This window comes from Labeo rohita, unplaced genomic scaffold (genome assembly GCF_022985175.1).
Source record: "Labeo rohita strain BAU-BD-2019 unplaced genomic scaffold, IGBB_LRoh.1.0 scaffold_1136, whole genome shotgun sequence".
NCBI lineage: Eukaryota > Metazoa > Chordata > Actinopteri > Cypriniformes > Cyprinidae > Labeo > Labeo rohita.
In genome coordinates this window covers 7,206-26,056 of record NW_026127270.1, presented here as the reverse complement: position 1 = coordinate 26,056, position 18,851 = coordinate 7,206, and the positions used below count along the sequence as shown (strand labels likewise).

At 38.7% G+C, this 18,851-nt stretch overlaps 2 pseudogenes; both read right to left on the bottom strand.

Annotated features, from left to right (window-relative positions):
* Positions 1–253: 253 nt before the first annotated feature.
* LOC127157637 (von Willebrand factor A domain-containing protein 5A-like) lies at positions 254–5,878 on the bottom strand (annotated as a pseudogene).
* A 3,473-nt stretch (positions 5,879–9,351) lies between these two features.
* Positions 9,352–18,495, bottom strand: LOC127157636 (von Willebrand factor A domain-containing protein 5A-like; annotated as a pseudogene).
* Positions 18,496–18,851: the final 356 nt, after the last annotated feature.

Below are 18,851 nucleotides of genomic sequence, written 5' to 3'. Positions count from 1 at the left end.
CTTGAGGTTTTTTGACATTAATGTTTTACAAAAACAATTTTCACACACATCACAAAAACATGTAAACATGCATCACTGAATTCATTGCCTTACTTTTCAAAATCCATTAAACTGCTCTGGCGCAAATGGAAAAGAGAAAACAAGAGAATTAATGTCTCTACAGCAAAAGTTCTCTTAAATAACTGTATTTTTCTCTGGAAATGTTTATGATCAGTCCAAATGAGAAACATTAGTTTAGTAATCTTAGACTGAAAATAAAAAAAGACAAAAAATTTCTCTGAATCTATATAAAAGTAGCTGCACATTTGAAATTTGTAAAATGGTCTTTGGTGTGTATGTTTGATTCATTTACACTCCAGTGGCAGCGGCTCATAAGAACCATCATCATCATCATCATCCATCATAATGCCATTTTTGATGCATCTGTTAAAAGTGAATGTAATGTTAATTATTCTGTCTGACAAACAAAAAATGTAAGACGTTATATTATCAAACTGCAAAGAAAGTGTTAAAAAACATTTCTATGAATCTATTAAATATTAAAGAATATTAAAGGGGTCATTCAGCCATGGGAAAATGAGCTTTCAATAAAACTTGCCTGCCTATATGATAAAAGCAAATAAATAAATAAATAAAAAAAATTGGTGTACCCGACTACAGACAACAGAGAAAGAGCTTCCAATAACTATAATGCACTGGGCAGGTTGTCCTCCAAAGCTACTCCCAGTCTGCTATGGACAGGCTTGACCTGACACAAATAGCACCTTACAATAGTAGGAAATACTACTTAGCAAACCTTTAGTCTCAATAGTGTGGACTGGTATTTTTATCGGGTTCAAGAATTCAAGGTTCACAGTGAATATTTAGCAGGAATGAAAGTTACTTTCAGTTTCCAGTGAAGGATTTTAGAGCATTGTAGACAGTGGCTAAATATACTGATAACATAGATGTGGAAAATATGAAAAACCTCCATGTTTGTAATCAACATTTAAAACTGGATGACACTATGGCTGCGTCCGAAAGCTCTAAAATGCTACCTTCAGAGGCAGCATTCCAAGGCAGGAAGGCATCAAGGCACATCCAAATTCTAATTCTGCTTCACTTCCTGTCTCCGGAGGTACCTTCTTCTGATGGAATTTTGAAGGCAGCATAGATGTATCCTTCGCTGCCTTCGATTTCCCACAATCCTGTGTGTGTGCGTCATATAGGCTATATAAATAAAGATATTCTGGTGAAATTAGACTTGTTACTTTATAAAACAGATGAGATCTTGACCATGATATACTTTATGAACTGTAATAGTGTAAAAAGCATAATAAATAATACTGTTTGCAGTAGTATTTAATAAAATGTTAAAAGGGTTCAAATGAGTAGTGAATAAGAATAATATTTACAATATACTACCAATAATAATTAAACAGCCACTAATAACAATGACCTGTTCTGCAATATTACTTGATTCAGTGCTTTTATTTTTTTTAAGCAAAAAGTAACTGCCAGTCGTCTTCTCCGACGCACAGACCTTCGGTGGGTAATGGCATTGAGGTCTTTATGTATTATTAAAGCATTTATATATAACTGTATAAGACAATTTTTCTAAAAAATCTACAACTTAACCGTTAGGTAACCTAGCAACGGCGTCACATTCTGCTGCCTCTGAAGTCTGTCCGAAACTGTTTCTAGAGTTGCCTTCGAAGTCACTGCCTCATAAGGCAGCAAGGCTGCAAGTCAGCTGACTAGGCTTTGGGCACAGCCTGTGTTTTAGGCCAAAGCAGTTGGAAAAAATGAAAATTATTTTTTCCCTACCTGACAATGAAACAGAGCCCTTAGCCCTTATTGGGGCAGGTCATGAAGCTACAAACAGAGAATCCAAAGATCAGAACAGACTGGGATTTGGGGAAATAGCAGACACATGCAATAAAACAAACAAATCCAAAATAACTAACAAACAAGAAAAGCTTCAAATGGGATGGGGATATGTACATTTTAGGCTCAAACTGATTTTAGTTTATACCTCAAGGAAAAGAGCCTTTATTTCTGTATAAATTTTGTTTGTTAATAAACACATATCAAATCTGATATCAGAGCTGCTTTTGTCATTCAGTCATTTTTAGTTACTGTTACTGAATTAAATGTTTGTAGACACTTGTCTTAGTAAACAACACAAATACATTCTTCTATGTAAAAGAAACCCACATAGACTAAAAAGACTAGTTACCACATCCTCCCTCAAATAAAACTTCAATCTGAATTAGGTCACCTCAACACCTCAAATGTACTATACTCTGAAGTGATGAGAAATCCTTGCAGTTACACACACACACAAAAAAATATATTTATACTGAAAATAAGAGCACTACACCTTGTGTGACTCTTCTCTGCAGCAGCGGTCCTTTCACAGTCTGTCTGCTGTCTTTATTCACAGAAATGAAGGCTGTATGAACACTGCTCACTCCTGCCTGAACACTGAGCTCCACCATCCTGCTCCTGATGCCCTCAACATCTGCACCACCTGACCTCTCCTTCTGCTCCAGAGAACGGATCAGGGTCCGAGCCGCCAGCCGGTGAATGGACAACCTGCAGAAACATAGAAATTTGTTGAGTTAGCAGAAAATTTTATGAAAAGTGTTTCTATGTGTTACAACCAGCTGATGTCACCAGCTGATGTCACTCCAGTTCAATGTGTTTCTATGTGTTACCCTGTTTCCTCAGTTGGTTTGAGGCAGAAGTGGAGCTGGTTTGTTACTGGTTGATCTTTAAGACTGTATTTGACTGTCACTGTTCCCTTCATTACACCACCTACCCCAAACTATTAATCGAGGTTCATTTACCTGGCAGTGAGTTAAAATAGTCAGGTGGGGCATTTCATGCTACAAAATTGTCAGAACAGGCAGAGAAAGCAAACGTCAGAACAGATTCAGATCTGGAGAAACAGCCAAGAACAGAAACATCCAACAGAACTAACAAACAAAAAAAGCTTTGGAATAAGAATGGACTGATATGGACATAGGTATTTAGGCCTTCACATCTCAGAGAACCTTAGCTGACTAAAAACACTACAGCAGCAGCAAAAAGAGCTCAGCAGAGCTGCATTTCATCAGACTGCTGAAGAAGGCGGGACTTCGGTGTGAGCCCCTCATCCATGTTTACAGAGGCCTTGTTGAAGGAATCTGGTTGAGGAAATTGCTACGACGGGTCATAAATGAGTGATTCATTCATGCATGGTTCATGTCCTATTTAAAAGAGACAGCACGCTTGGAATGAACCACACATTTTCTAATATTAGAATCATTAGAATCAAGTAACTGGGGGAATGTCAGTATGCCAGTGTAACTACAGTAATTAAAAGTACATTTTTGTAATTAAAAATGTGCTTGAGTATGCACTGTTAAATGTACTCTTAATAGTACATATTTTTCAAAAATATATTTAAATAGATATATAACAGTGTAAATATACTGTGTTACGACACACCTGGCTTCCAAAGAGTTCGTGCAGCTGCAGACGGAAAACCAGAAAACAAAATTTTCTTGTTAAAACACAATTTAAACAATCTTAAAGAGGTCCAACCAACACCACAAATGCATTGTACTGTGAAGTCATGAGAAAATCATTTGGCAGACTGTAGTCTACAGTTTACGAGAGTTCAAGCGAAACCACTTGGTCAAAGCTTTAAATGTTCTGTTTTTAGATATTTAAAAAAAAGAAAAAATTTACCCACACTCATATTTAGGCTTTTATATCAGCCACGCTGCTCTCAGCATCGGCCTTAAAAATTTACATTGTTCAACCACTTAATATTTTTCATCTAAAATTTCTGTGTTTCCTTTATCTGTTGCTCTACATCTGTGTAATGTGCATGTGTGTTCAAAGAAGTTTTGAAATTTGACGATGACTCACTTCCTGTTAAAACAAGATGTATAAAGTCATTAATTAAAATCAGTGTTGGGAAGGTTACTTTGGAAATGTAATAGGTTACAGATTACAAGTTACTCTATTTAAAATGTAAGTAGTGTAACTTTTTAATTACTTTATTAATGTAACTGATTACATTTGATTACTTTTCTAAATTTCTACTGTTAATCATTCTGAAACATTTAAACCAGGCAGAGTTAACCTTACAGTAGCACTCAACACTGATTACTGTCAGACATTCAGAATCCTTTTTCACTTAAGATAATTTAGATTATAATAAGTAAGGGTTAATATACATCTTTATTTTGCAATAACAACTGGCTGGATGTCTCAAGAAGGACTCAAAGCGAGAGCCAAATCCATAGATATTGAAGTAGCATCCCATGGGCAGACTCTTCAACAGTAACAGCAGAGTGTCCTATAGAGACATGGACAGAAATTCAAGTGTGTCTCATCTGAATATACATCAACAGAGCAAAAAGCACAAATTAAATCTTACCTTTGTGCTTTCTATGCGCATTTGTGCTCCTTTCCCATGATGCATCATCCTGCCCATACTGCCTGATCTGTCAATCACAAAAACAAACTCGCCTCAAGTTGCCAGTGATTTCATCACTTCCTCTGGGAACTCTGGGTACAAACTTATCATGACCACTGGGTCCCTCATCAGAGAGCCTGAAAAAGAGTCGATGACACACTGATCACTCAATCCCATAATCCCAGTGAGCTGCAGGTCCTACCTGGTGGAGCAGTGGCCACTCCTGCCTCCACTATAGCAGAGGGCTGATGGGTATCCTGATAGTACACAAACAGCTCAACATCCTTATCAAACATGTGACCAGGACTCAGATTCACCTACACACACAAACAACACATGCAAAAACTGCTCTGCTCACAAATCCAGATAAACACATGAAGACACACAGTACCGTAGCCTGAGTGTGATCAGAGTGGAGGAACACTAGAGGATCCAGAGTGCAGTTGGACTCTATTTTGGAGATGGGCTTTGGAGAGCTCACATGGACACTGAGAGTCAGCGTGTAGGGAACAGCTCCTGATGAAATCTCTGAGACTATACCAGCACCTGAACCTGACACACACAGACACACACACAGAATGTGTTAGAATGTGAGCTTCTCTCCTCTAATAAAATGTAAGCAGCTGCTGTAGGACCTGCTGGTGTGTATCGGGGGTTGAGTACAGCCGGCAGACAGAAGCGCAGCGAGTGGTCGGCCTGCACAGCGAGCTCGATGATGTAGATGATGGTATAACAGTTTTGTTATGTGATGTATGATTTATATATATTCAATATATATTCAAATCAATGTCCTGCAGGTTCATATTTGCACTCACACTCCGTCTTTCTTTCATCTCTGCCACAATCTCAAGCTCTCCGATCTTGGCACTGAAGTGGCAGACAGCAGCATCAGCAGGCAGAAGGAATACGAATAAGGCCTCCAGGGGGCGCTCTTCCTCATTCACATACTGCAGAGTGGAGGAGACTGTGGCTACATGATCCTAAACCCGAACCTCTACTGAGATGCTCTTCAGAGGCACTGAGTCACACAAACCAACACAACAACATTACAAAAACAGCAGAATAACACTACAAATACACTTCATACAGCTCTCTGATAAAAAAAAAAAAAAAAAAAAAAAAAAAAGTTTTAAACTCTCTTTTGCTACATTTTGCATTAAAAAATAAGCAGGGGTAAATACATAACTCAGATTTTAAGAAAAAAAAAAAGGTCTGGATATGTGAAAACTTTCGCCATATTATTATGTATTAATAAATATAGAAAAGAAGAAAATCCTTTCATTTAAAATCCACTTTCATTGCAGTAGTACTCTGAGATCAGCCCTCGTAACAAACACTTAAGCATTTCCACAAGAGGTAGCTATAAACTAGTGAATACATACCTGGCTCATTTTTCACAGTTAGAGGTAATCATAAATTCTTCATTGTTTATCTTTATAGTAATATCTTTGGCACCTGTTTACGCCTTCTTCAGATACTGATCACATCTGAACACATTATACACTAAATAGACGCCCTCTAGCAACGTGTCAAATGTACTGGCAGTCTACAATAAAGACATGTTGACATTTTGCGAGGACATAATGTAGCCCCAAATATGATGAACACGTAAGTTAGAAAAGGTGCACGATCATTATCTACATCCCTTAAACCCATCACCAACACGGCGGTTCAACATTTTCAATTCCAGTCAGAGGTAAGTTAGAAGCTATTAGAGAAAGCGCAGGTAAGTAAAAGCAAGAAAGTAACTTTGTACCTCATTGTGATGGAACCAACAAGTGCTGCCTTCTCATGGACCATTGAGGAACAGAGAAAACAGATCATGATAACACAAAGTTGAATTTGTTTAAATATATTTACAGGTGCATCTCAATAAATTAGAATGTTGTGGAAAAGTTCATTTATTTCAGTAATTCAGCTCAAATTGTGAAACTTGTGTATTAAATAAATTCAGTGCGCACAGACTGAAGTAGTTCAAGCCTTTGGTTTTTTTTTTATTTGTGATTATTTTGGCTCACATTTAACAAAATCCCACCAATTCACTATCTCAACAAATTAGAATATGGTGACATGCCAATCAGCTAATCAACTCAAAAACACCTGCAAAGGTTTCCTGAGCCTTTAAAATGGGCTCTCAGTTTGGTTCATTAGGCTACAAGACTAGGGGAAGCTACAAGACTAGGGACTAGCAGGGAAGACTGCTGATCTGACAGTTGTCCAGAAGACAATCATTGACACCCTTCACAAGGAGGGTAAGCCACAAACATTCATTGCCAAAAAAGCTGGCTGTTCACAGAGTGCTGTATCCAAGCATGTTAACAGAAAGTTGAGTGGAAGGAAAAAGTGTGGAAGAAAAAGATGCACAACCAGCCGAGAGAACCGCAGCCTTAAGAGGCTTGTCAAGCAAAATCGATTCAAGAATTTGGGTGAACTTCACAAGGAATGGACTGAGGCTGGGGTCAAGGCATCAAGAGCCACCACACACAGACGTGTCAAGGAATTTGGCTACAGTTGTCATATTCCTCTTGTTAAGCCACTCCTGAACCATAGACAACGTCAGAGGCGTCTTACCTGGGCTAAGGAGAAGAAGAAGTGGACTGTTGCCCAGTGGTCCAAAGTCCTCTTTTCAGATGCGAGCAAGTTTTGTATTTAATTTGGAAACCAAGGTGCTAGAGTCTGGAGGAAGGGTGGAGAAGCTCATAGCCCAAGTTGCTTGAGTCCAGTGTTAAGTTTCCACAGTCTGTGATGATTTGGGGTGCAATGTCATCTGCTGGTGTTGGTCCACTGTGTTTTTTGAAAACCAAAGTCACTGCACCCATTTACCAAGACATTTTAGACACTTTATTTAATACAAGAGTTTCACAATTTGAGTTGAATTACTGAAATAAATGAACTTTTCCACGACATAATTTATTGAGATGCACCTGTGTATTGTAAAATCTTAAAAAGATGGTAGGATAAATATGTAAAATATTGGTTTGTCACAACTGATTATGTCAACAACAATAGTTGTTGTAACCCAATATATACCTAATACAAGCCTAGGCTGGTTGGCTGGTCTTAGCTGGTTTAAGCTGGAAGTAGCTGGTTTTAGCTGGTCTCCCAACCTGACCAGCTAAGATCAGCCTGGAAGTGGCCAAAACCCCTCTAAAACCAGCCTGCTGACCGGCTAAGCCCAGCCTGGATGACCAGCTGTTTTTTTTCAGCAGCGATTTTTTTTTTTCTATTGTATTTTAAAAGTCTAACCAGGAACTGGGGCTGCAAATTAGCCATTGGCCAGAAGCCTGTATGTAGAGCATCTGTAATGTTATTCTGCATTGTCCCTGTTAAATAAACAACTAAATAAATTAAATTTTAACAAAAACCTGTTGTTATTTTCACTTTATTTTTTTTTTACACAGTAAAAATAACTTCATATAACAGAGAAACATAATCCCATCACCTGATTTCAGCAGGGGATTACATTTATTCTCACTAATGTCATTTCAAACACACGTGATGCTGTTTTTTTTCCCATGGAACAAACATAAATGAAAAAAAAAATCTGTTGAATTCTGCTCCAGTTCTGTGCATTTTATTAAAATAACTGATCGTTGCGCTAAATAAGACCCTTCTTTCTCGGCTGGAATCATTTACAACTGCATTTGGGATCCAAGCTCCAAAAAGCCTCATCAATCAGACCATTGATTTGTATATTATTACCCAATTCATCTAAAGCCAAATTAGTTTTTGTGAAGAGATACATTTAAGATGTTATTTACAATCAGTTAATTTGTATTCAAAATTCGAACATGAAATGTTAATACAATTAATTTCATCATACTTCATCATACATGAAGCTGTAGAACTGTATAACAAGAGCTGTGAGAATATGTTTTTTACTTTTTAAATAGTAGACAATTATGTTGTGATTTGTTTTGCTTAATCTTTCTGAAATTATTTTCACTTAATAATAATTTGTGTCAACTTAAAGGAGAAGTCCACTTCCAAAACAAAGATTCACAGATAATGTCCTCACCCCCTTGTCATCCAAGATGTTCATGTCTTTCTTTCCTCAGTCATAAAGAAATTATGTTTTTTGCATTTTTCTCCAAATAACGGACTGGTACAATGCCCCGATTTTGAACTTCCAAAAGGCAATTTAAATGCAGCTTTAAACGATCCCAGATGCGGTTGTAAACGATTCCAGCCGAGGAAGAAGGGTCTTATCTATTGAAACGATCGATTATTTACATTTAAAAAATATAATTTAAATACTTTTCATTCGCAAATGCTCGTCTTGTCTTGCAGTCCTTGAACTCTGTCTATTCTGACTCAAGACAGTTAGGGTATGTCAAAAAACTGGCCGCATTTTCTCCCTCAACTTCAAAAATCATTTCAAAATCATCCTACATTGCTGCAGAAGTACCGACACAGTGTTTGCAAAGTGAACATGCAAAGAAGATCAAACACCCTTTACAAAAAAGGTGATATAGGACGATTCTGAAGTTGAGGGAGAACATGAGATGGGAGTTTTTCGACATACACTAACTGTCATGAATCGGAACAAAACAGTCTAGGCAGAGTAAGACAAGACGAGTGTTTGACATTAAAAAGTATAGTATATATAAAGTATATATAAATTGTATTCATTTTATTAAAATAACTGATTGTTACGCTAAATAAGACCCTTCTTTCTCGGCTGGAATCATTTACAACTGCATTTGGGATCATTGAAAGCCGCATTTAAACTGCATTTTGGAATTTCAAAATTGGGGCACCATATCAGTCCATTATATAGGGAAAAATGCTGAAATGTTTTCCTCATAAAACAATTTCTTTACGACTGAAGAAAGAAAGACATGAACATTGTGGATGAAAAGGGGGTGAGTAAATTATTTGTAAATTGTTGTTCTGGAAGTGGACTTCTCCTTTAAGCTAAAAATATGAACTAATACAGTAAGACAGTAATATGAAACGTTAACAGTAAACTGTTAATGAAACAGTTCTTTGATCTTCTAATGAATCAGGATGTAGAAACACTGATGTCTTCAGATTCCCAGAGTCTCTCTGGTCACCTGACATCCGAGCAGGACATTCCCCACTTGCACACACTGAGACAGATCACCCACTGAAACACACACACTCAAATCATCTGTGTCAAAGAATTCTTGATAAACACTGACTGAATGAATGTGGTCTGGAATGGAGATTTCACCTTTCTGAGAGCCGATCCATGACACTGCCTTCATGGCCACAAACTGCCACTCCACCTGCTGCTCTATTTTACAGCCGTATAGCCAGATCAGAGCCAGGAGAGTGGCCCATACTGACCCATCCACCTGTGGACAAACCATTTGTTACTGGACACTGGACACAATCATGGCTGTCTTATTATTTCATCACATCTCTCACCTGTGCTGGTTTCTGATCGATCAGCTCATCCTCAGTCATCCCAAACACATCAGCCAGTGTGTCATCCAGCTCCCAGCAGCCTGACGCCTTTTGGAGAGAAACCAGCTGGAGTAACGGGTCCATCTGGGACTTAGGAGCAGCTGAATGCACACACATATTTAAAGGTTCTATTAATTGTGGCTTTTAAATTTCACATTGTAGGACCAACAGTTCAAAATAATTTTCTGTCCTGATCCAAACTTTGCATGCAAAAATTTGTAAGTGCTATAATCGGATCACCAGTGCATCTACCAATACAGAAAACTTGAAAAAAAAACAAAAAAACAAAACATTAGCTTAATTTTGGTAAGCCTTTTTCTGAAAGCATGTGAAAAACAAGCTACTCAGATTTCGCTATCCCCATGATGTAGGAAGAGGAACTTATTATATTACCGCCTTCAATCTCCATGTTTCCACCCATTTCATTTTTGCAGGCGACACCAATGTACCAGTTCTAACGCCATGGCAAAAGTTTGAGCAAAGCATGGTAACTGTTCTGTCATTGTCTGCACAGACGAGCACAGAACACTCTTTAGAGTCCCAGCCATAGCGGAGACAAGAAATCAGTGGCTTTGTTTACTGTATATGAACATGCAACTTCTTTACCAGCTGTTTACCTTCACAGACATAACCGACTATTTTTGTAACTCCTGTGTGTTTTTAACAAACTTGAGTGTGTTTAACAGTTTAAGCGCAATAAGACATAAAAGAGAACTTAGATTAGTACTCACATGTCGTGTGACAGCCACTTTTTGTGCACATGCTTTTGATATGTGTTCAGAAAACCCTATATCAGAAGTTTAAACTGATATGGAGTAAAACAGTTTCGGTGGGATATACATGACAATGTTCTGAAAAAGGGGCGGGGAGCAGCATCTCATTTTCATTTAAAGAGCCATGCACGAAAACAATGTGTTTCTGCTCAAACTAATGGACTACGTTTCCAAAACACAAACAAACAATAAGTTCCCTTAAATGACTGTATGTTTCTCTGGAAATGTTCAAAGGGATGAACACATTTATAATCAATGCAAATAAGAAACATTTGTTTACTAACCTCAGATTGAAATTTAAAAAAAAAAAGAGAGAAACAAACCCTCTGTGAATCTATATAAAAAAGCTGCACATCACAACGTCTAAGTCAGGACAGAAATTTGTAAAAGGGTCTTTGGTGTGTATGTTTGGTTCATTTACCCTCCAATGCCAGTGACTCATAATCGACATCATCATCACTATCATCGTCCTTCGCCACGGTATTAAAATCTTTTTAAAGAAAGAATGTGCAATATGATCATATCATATCATCAACAGTATTAAATAATTAATGATTTAATAATAATTGAATAATAATTAATAATTATTTTATACCCATGTCTAAACATTTAAAAGCAAAGTAAATATTTAAATTACTAATTTTTACCATCTGTAGTATTTTCATAAGTTCAAGTTTACAAATACCTTCCTCTTTAAGCGATTTGACACAATTAATATAAGCATCACCGGAATCCACTGACCCGCAAACTATTAACTGAGGGTTATTTACCTGGCAGTACATTAATATATTCACATGGGTAACTTCCCTCTTCAAAACTGTCATCTACAGGGAGAGAAACCAGAGGTCAGAACACATTCCAATAGTTTTGTGCTTGTATTAACGTCATTATTAAAAAGTTACATCATTACACCAGAAAGTAAGGATGTATCCCCCTCCACCTCCCCCAAACTATTAACTGAGGTTTATTTACCTGGCAGTCCGAGAAAATATTCATTACATTGGTGACTTCCCTCTTCAAAACTGTCATCTACAGGGAGAGAAACCAAAGGTCAGAACACATTCCAGTAGTTTTACGCTTGTATTAACATCATTATTAAAAAGTTACATCATTACACCAGAAAGTAAGGATGTATCCTCCTCCACCTTCCCCAAACTATTAACTGAGGTTCATTTACCTATCAGTTACTATTAACTGAGGTTCATTTACCTATCAGGTTAGCAAAAACAGTTGAGGAAGTTCTCGATACAAGACTGCTGGCTACAGGCAGAGAACCTAAAGGTCAAAACAGATTCAAATAGTTTTGTGCTCATATTAACATCATTATAAAAAGTTATATCATTAAACCAAAAGGTAATGATATATTCCCCCCTCCACCTCCCCCAAACTATTAAAGGGATAGTTCACCCAAAATGTAAATTACCCCATGATTCACTCACACTAAAGCAGGGGTGGCCAACCCTGTTCCTGGAGATTGACTTTCCTGCAGAGTTTAGTTCCAACCCTAATCAGACATGCCTGTCTGTAATTATCAAGTGCTCCTTGAGATCCTAATTAGCTGGTTCAGGTGTGTTTGGTCAGGGTTGGAGCTGAACTCTGCAGGAAAGTCGATCTCCAGGACCAGGGTTGAGCACCCCTGCACTAAAGCTATCCTAGGTGTATCAGGCTTTCTACTTTCAAACAAATACAATCAAAGTTATATTATAAACTGTCCTGGCTTTTCTTAGTTTTATATTGGCAGTGAATGGGTGGTGTTATTCAATAATCCAATAGAAACCCAATAAACTGCATCCATCCACCATTAAAAAAGTGCTCCACATGGCTCTGGGAGGTTAATAACTAGGTTGTTATGGCAATCAATCAATAAAGGCCTCATGAAGTGAATCGATGCATTTTTTTTATTTTATGATGGATAGATGTACTTTATTGGACTTCTACTGGACTATTGAATATCACCACCCATTCACTGCCATTAAAAAGCCTGGAATAGCCTGGACACTTTTTAATATAACTCCAGTTGTACTCGTCTGAAAGAAGAATGAAATGAAAGGATGAAATCATGGGGTAATTTTAATTTTTGCGTGAACTATCATTTTAACTGAGGTACATTACCTGGCAGTGAGACATTATGGCTACAGGCAGAGAAACCAAAGGTCAGAACAGATTCTGATAGTTTTATGCTCATTTTAACATCATTATTAAAAAGCTACCTCATTACACTAGAAGTTAAAGGAGAAGTCCACTTCCAGAACAAAAATGTAATGTACTAAAAAGATAATGTACTCACCCCCTTGTCATCCAAGATGTTCATGTCTTTCTTTCTTCAGTTGTAAAGAAATTATGTTTTTTGAGGAAAACATTTCAGGATTTTTCTCCATATAATGGACTGATATGGTGCCCCGAGTTTAAACTTCTAAAATGGTGTTTAAATGCGGCTTCAAACCATCCCAAATACAGTTGTAAACGATCCCAGCCGAGGAAGAAAGATCTTATCTAGCAAAACGATCAGTTATTTCATTAAAAAAAAATACATTTTAAATACTTCTTAATCTTAAACGCTCATCTTGTCTTGCTTTGTCTGAACTCTGTGTATTCTCGCTCAAGACAGTCAGGGTATGTCGAAAAACTCCAATTGTATTTTTTCCCTCAACTTAAAAAATAATTTCGAAATCATCCTACATCACTGCAGAAGTACCGACCCAGTCTTTGCAAAGTGAACATGCAAAGAAGATCAAACAGCGATATAGGAAGATTTTGAAGTTGAGGGAGAACATGAGATGGGAGTTTTTGACATACCCTAACTGTCATGAACCGGAAAAAAAACAGTTCAGGACAAGACGAGATGAGCGTTTGACATTGAAAAGTATAGAAATTGCATTATTTTTAGGAAAAAAATCGATTGTTTCAGAACATCTTGGATGACAAGGGGGTGAGTGCATTATCTGTAAATTTTTGTCCTGGAAGTGGACTGCTCCTTTAAGGATGTACCCCCCCCAACTCCTCCAAACTATTAACTGAGGTTTATTTACCTAGCATTGAGGCATTTTTGGATGGGGCACTTCTCGCTACAAAATTGTTGGAACAGACAGCAAAACCAAAAGTCAGAACAGATTCCGAAAGTTTTGAGCTCATATTAACATCATTATTAAAAAGCTTCCTCATTATACCACCTACCCCAAATATAAACTGAGGTTCATTTACCTGGCAGTGAGTTAAAATAGTCAGGTGGGGCACTTCTTGCTACAAAGTTGTCAGAACAGGCAGAGAAAGCAAAGGTTAGAACAGATTCAAATCTGGAGAAACAGCCAAGAACAGGCACATCCAACAGAACTAACAAACAAAAAAAGCTTTGGAATAGGAATGGATTGATATGGACATAAGTTTGTAGGCCTTCACATCTCAGAGAACCTTAGCCAGACTAAAAATACTGCAGCAGCAGCGAAAAGAGCTCAGCAGAGCTGCATTTCATCAGACTGCTTAAGAAGGCGGGACTTCGGTGTGAGCCCCTCATCCATGTTTACAGAGGCCTTGTTGAAGGAATCTGGTTGAGGAAATCACTACGACGGGTCATAAACGAGTGACTCATTCATGCATGGTTCATGTCCCATTTAAAAGAGACAGCACGCTTGGAATGAACCACACATTTTCTAATATTAGAATCATTAGAATCAAGTAACGGGAGGAACATCACCCAGTGTAACTACAGTAAGTAAAAGTACATTTTTTTAATTAAAAATGTGCTTGAGTATGCACTGTTAAATGTACTCTTAATAGTACATATTTTTCAAAAATATTTAAATAGATAAAACAGTGTAAATATACTATATTATGACACACCTGGCTTCCAAAGAGTTCGTGCAGCTGCAGACAGAAAACCAGAAAACCACATCCTCCCTAAAACAAAATGTAAACAATCTTAAAGAGGTCAACCCAACTGCAAATGCACTGTACTATGAAGTGATGAGAAAATCATTTGAAACCCTTGCAGTGAAACACAAAAAAAATACATCTAACCACATGTCAGCACTGTTCTCTTCACCAGGGGTCCTTTCACAGTTTCTCTGTGGTCTTTATTAACTGCAATGAAGGCTGTATGAACACTGCTCACTCCTGCCTGAACACTGAGCTCCACCATCCTTTTCCTGATGCTCTCAACATCTGCACCACCTGACCTCTCCTTCTGCTCCAGAGAACGGATCAGGGTCCGAGCCGCCAGCCGGTGAATGGACAACTTGCAGAAACAGTAACAAAGTGTTTATTAGGATGTAATGTTATATTACATTAAAATGCATGTATTTAGCCGATGCTTTTATAAAGTGGGTGTATTACCCTGTGTTCTCAGTTGGTTTAAGGCAGAAGTGGAGCTGGTTTGTTACTGGTTGATCTTTAAGACTGTATTTGACAGTCACTGTTCCCTCAGAGCCTCTTGAACTCTGTAAAGTTGGAAAAGGGCAGAATTTTATCATTTAAAAAAGAGGAAACTGGTGCCTAATTCACATAAAAGAAACACATGCTAAATCACCTCACCTTTCCTTTAAGTTGGGCATAAATAAATGTCCTTTCACCCTGGAAGAGCACATTGATGGGTGGAGACAGTGTGTCAACAGTAACGCCATTTGGCAGGGTCCAATCCACAGAGATATTAACCACAGCGGGCTGCAGCGCAAACCTGAGTGACTGCATCACCTGATATAGTTTGAAGAGAAAGAGAAACCATTGAGACATTTGACTGGGAAACATTTGTGCCTGTGAAATCCAGTGGAGAGCTTTACTTTTGGCTGCCTGCGGTCGGTGTCTGTGATGAACTGAGCGTGACCAGATCCCTCCCTGGCCATTCCTGTGATGAGGGCGGCACTTGCACCCTCACCAATCCCGAATGAGAAACACCTGAAGACAAAATAAACTCTGTTACTGTGTGTGATAAAGATATGAATGATGGACAGATTAAACCCAGCAGAACTTCACCTGTGAGAGTGAGCATGACTTTTCACCAGGTCCAGCACCTCTTTAGTGTTTCCCACCTCTCCATCAGTGAAGACAAACAGCTGAAAAGATAATAGTGATGGCACTTATGAATGGGTCACAAGAGTTTGATAACTGACTAGTCTGTTTGATATTTAGTTGTTTGGTACTTTTGATTCTGATCATTGTGTATCAAGCTGTGAGAAGTCACTTTAAACCAAAACACTTTCAGACAGATTCTTTGTCCATTACGTTGCACAGGTGTTGTACCTGTCTGGGGTGATTGGGGAGATGGCGCTGACTGTAGATGTGCTTTAGAGGCTGTAAAATCTCTGTGCCGCCCATGTCTGCTTGCATTTCCTTCACTCTCTTCAGAGCCCTATCTACTGTGTCCTGATTGTACTCAACACTCTGACTGCAGAGACACAAAAAACATCTCATCTCCTCTGACACATTTCAAAACTGAATATCTAAGAATAAAGATCTAGGTACTAACGGGAAAAAGGACTCAAAATGAGAGCCAAATCCATAGATATTGAAGTAGCATCCCATGGGCAGACTCTTCAACAGTAACAGCAGAGTGTCCTAGAGAGACATGGATACTACATTGATCCCACTATATATATTTACAGTCTTTTTAACTTAGTGTAATGTGAACAAGCACATCAACCCCACTTACAGAAAGTTTACAAATATCTCTTTATTGTTTAGAAGTGTGACATTCATTATCATGGGCAAGAAAAGCCAAGCATGCTTTCAGGAAATAGATAAAAATGGATGTGTTTCATTTTGTATCTCATCTGAATACATTTAAATAAATGCTGTTTTGAATCTTAAATCTTACCTTTGCACTTTCAATGCGTATCTGTGCTCCTTTCCCATGATACATCAAGTCACTCATACTGCCTGATCTGTCAATCACAAAAATAAACTCACCACGAGTTGCCAATGATTTCATCACTTTCTCTGGGAACTCTGGGTACAAATTGATCATGACCACTGGGTCCCTCATCAGAGAGCCTGAAAAAGAGAGAAAGTGTCAGTGACACCTTGATCACTCAATCCCATAATCCTTTACCTGGTGGGGCAGTGGCCACTCCTGCCTCCACTATAGCAGAGGGCTGATGGGTATCCTGATAGTACACAAACAGCTCAATGTCCTTATCAAACATGTGACCAGGACTCAGATTCACCTACACACACAAACAACACATGCATAAAACTGCTCTGCTCACTCATCCAGATAAACACATGAAGACACACAGTACCGTAGCCTGAGTGTGATCAGAGTGGAGGAACACTAGAGGATCCAGAGTGCAGTTGGACTCTAGTTTGGAGATGCGCTTCGGGGAGCTCACATGGACACTGAGAGCCAGCGTGTAGGGAACAGCTGCACATCCGGATTAAATTTCTGAGACTATACCAGCACCTGAACCTGAAGCAGCTGCTGTAGGACCTGCTGGTGTGTATCGGGGGTTGAGTACAGCCGGCAGACAGAAGCGCAGCGAGTGGTCGGCCTGCACAGCGAGCTCCATGATGTAGATGATGGTGACGGCAGCGTTCTGACCCGCCGACAGACACCCGACACTCAGTTTGAACACATCAGGACTCTCTTCGCTCTCTTCCAACAGAAACGCCTGCTGACCCGAACTCACAGCATCATCATACTGATCCCTCGCCTGCAAGATATGTATTATCTTAATGGTGATGTGTAGCATGAATTTGCAAATCTATGTTCTGTGGGTTTGTATTTAGACTCACTTTCTGTCTTTCTTGCACTTCTGCCACAATCTCCTGCTCTCCGATCTTAGCACTGAAGTGGCAGACAGCAGCATCAGCAGGCAGAGGGAAGACGAACAAGGCCTCCAGGGGGCGCTCTTCCTCATTCACATACTGCAGAGTGGAGGAGACTGTGGCTACATGATCCTGAACACGTACCTCCACTGAGATGCTCTTCAGAGGCACTGAACCACAGAAACCAAATACAGCATCACAAATGTTGCAGAACAACATTACAAACCAGCAGAACTAACTTACATCACAAATACACCTCAAATACATAATCTCTAAATATTATAAAAAGCAAGCAGGTAACTACGTTACATAATTCAAATGTTAAGGGGTTAAAAAAGACCGGTATATATGAAAACCTTTCCCATGTTATGAAAAATACACTTAATTACAGTTATACTGAGATAACCCTCGCGACAACTTGCCTGTGTAGATTCACCTCATATAAAAGTTTTATTTTAGGAAAGAGATAGTAGTAAACAAGTGAATTCATACCGGGCTCATTTTTCACAGAGACAAGACCGCAGATCTCCATTCTCGGTCACACGAACTGACTAACGTTAGATGACTTCAAAAGTGTAAATTAAACATCGAAACTACTGCTTTTAAATCTGCCTTAAAGACCGATCATATAACGAGCAAATCAGTGTCTTTGAGAGTTGCCAATCTTTGAGGAAGAGAGGAGATGATTTCTGTAGTCGTTAAAACTCCTCTGCTGTATCTGAGGACCGTTAATCTGCGTTGTCCGTTGACTCGCAGTGATATTTAAATTGAGCAGGTGTGACTCATGAATATTAAGTAAGTACCGCTGCAAGAGCAAGTACCGCTGTTTTTTGAGCCAAAGGAAATTTCTTTCAAACATAGGCTGATTATTACGTTAGAGGCAGGGGCGGATCTACCGGGGTGGCACGGGGTGGCAAAGAAAAAACTGTGAGAAAAAACTGTGCCACCCCACCTGCCACCCCAGGATTATCACAGAATAAAATATAAATGTAAGTAGTGTTTCATGTGCTACTTTTTAGACGCAGCGATGACAGCGTAACGCAAATTAATGCTTTCAATGAAATGTGCACGATAGTTGCACGCGCACGCAGCGCGCCCAGTGTTCGACTTCATCAACAAATGACTCTTATGAACCGGTTCGTTTTAAGTCAAAAACTCAAAGCGCGGCTGAGTTCACTAACAAATTGTTTTACATTTGTTGGTGAATTAGATAATTACTGCTTCTCGGCTAACTCAGAAGTCCTCTGAGAAATCTAATCCACTATTCTGTATGTACAGTAAACTGTAGCACATGTTGTACACCTTCAGAAGTGTGACTGTCAAATTTTATTTGTAACCATTTTTTATGTTTAGCCTACTGCATTTTTGCAGAGCTGAGAAATGACTACCTAGAGATATAGTCGTGTGTCAGGAGATCAAATAGTACTGTATACTCT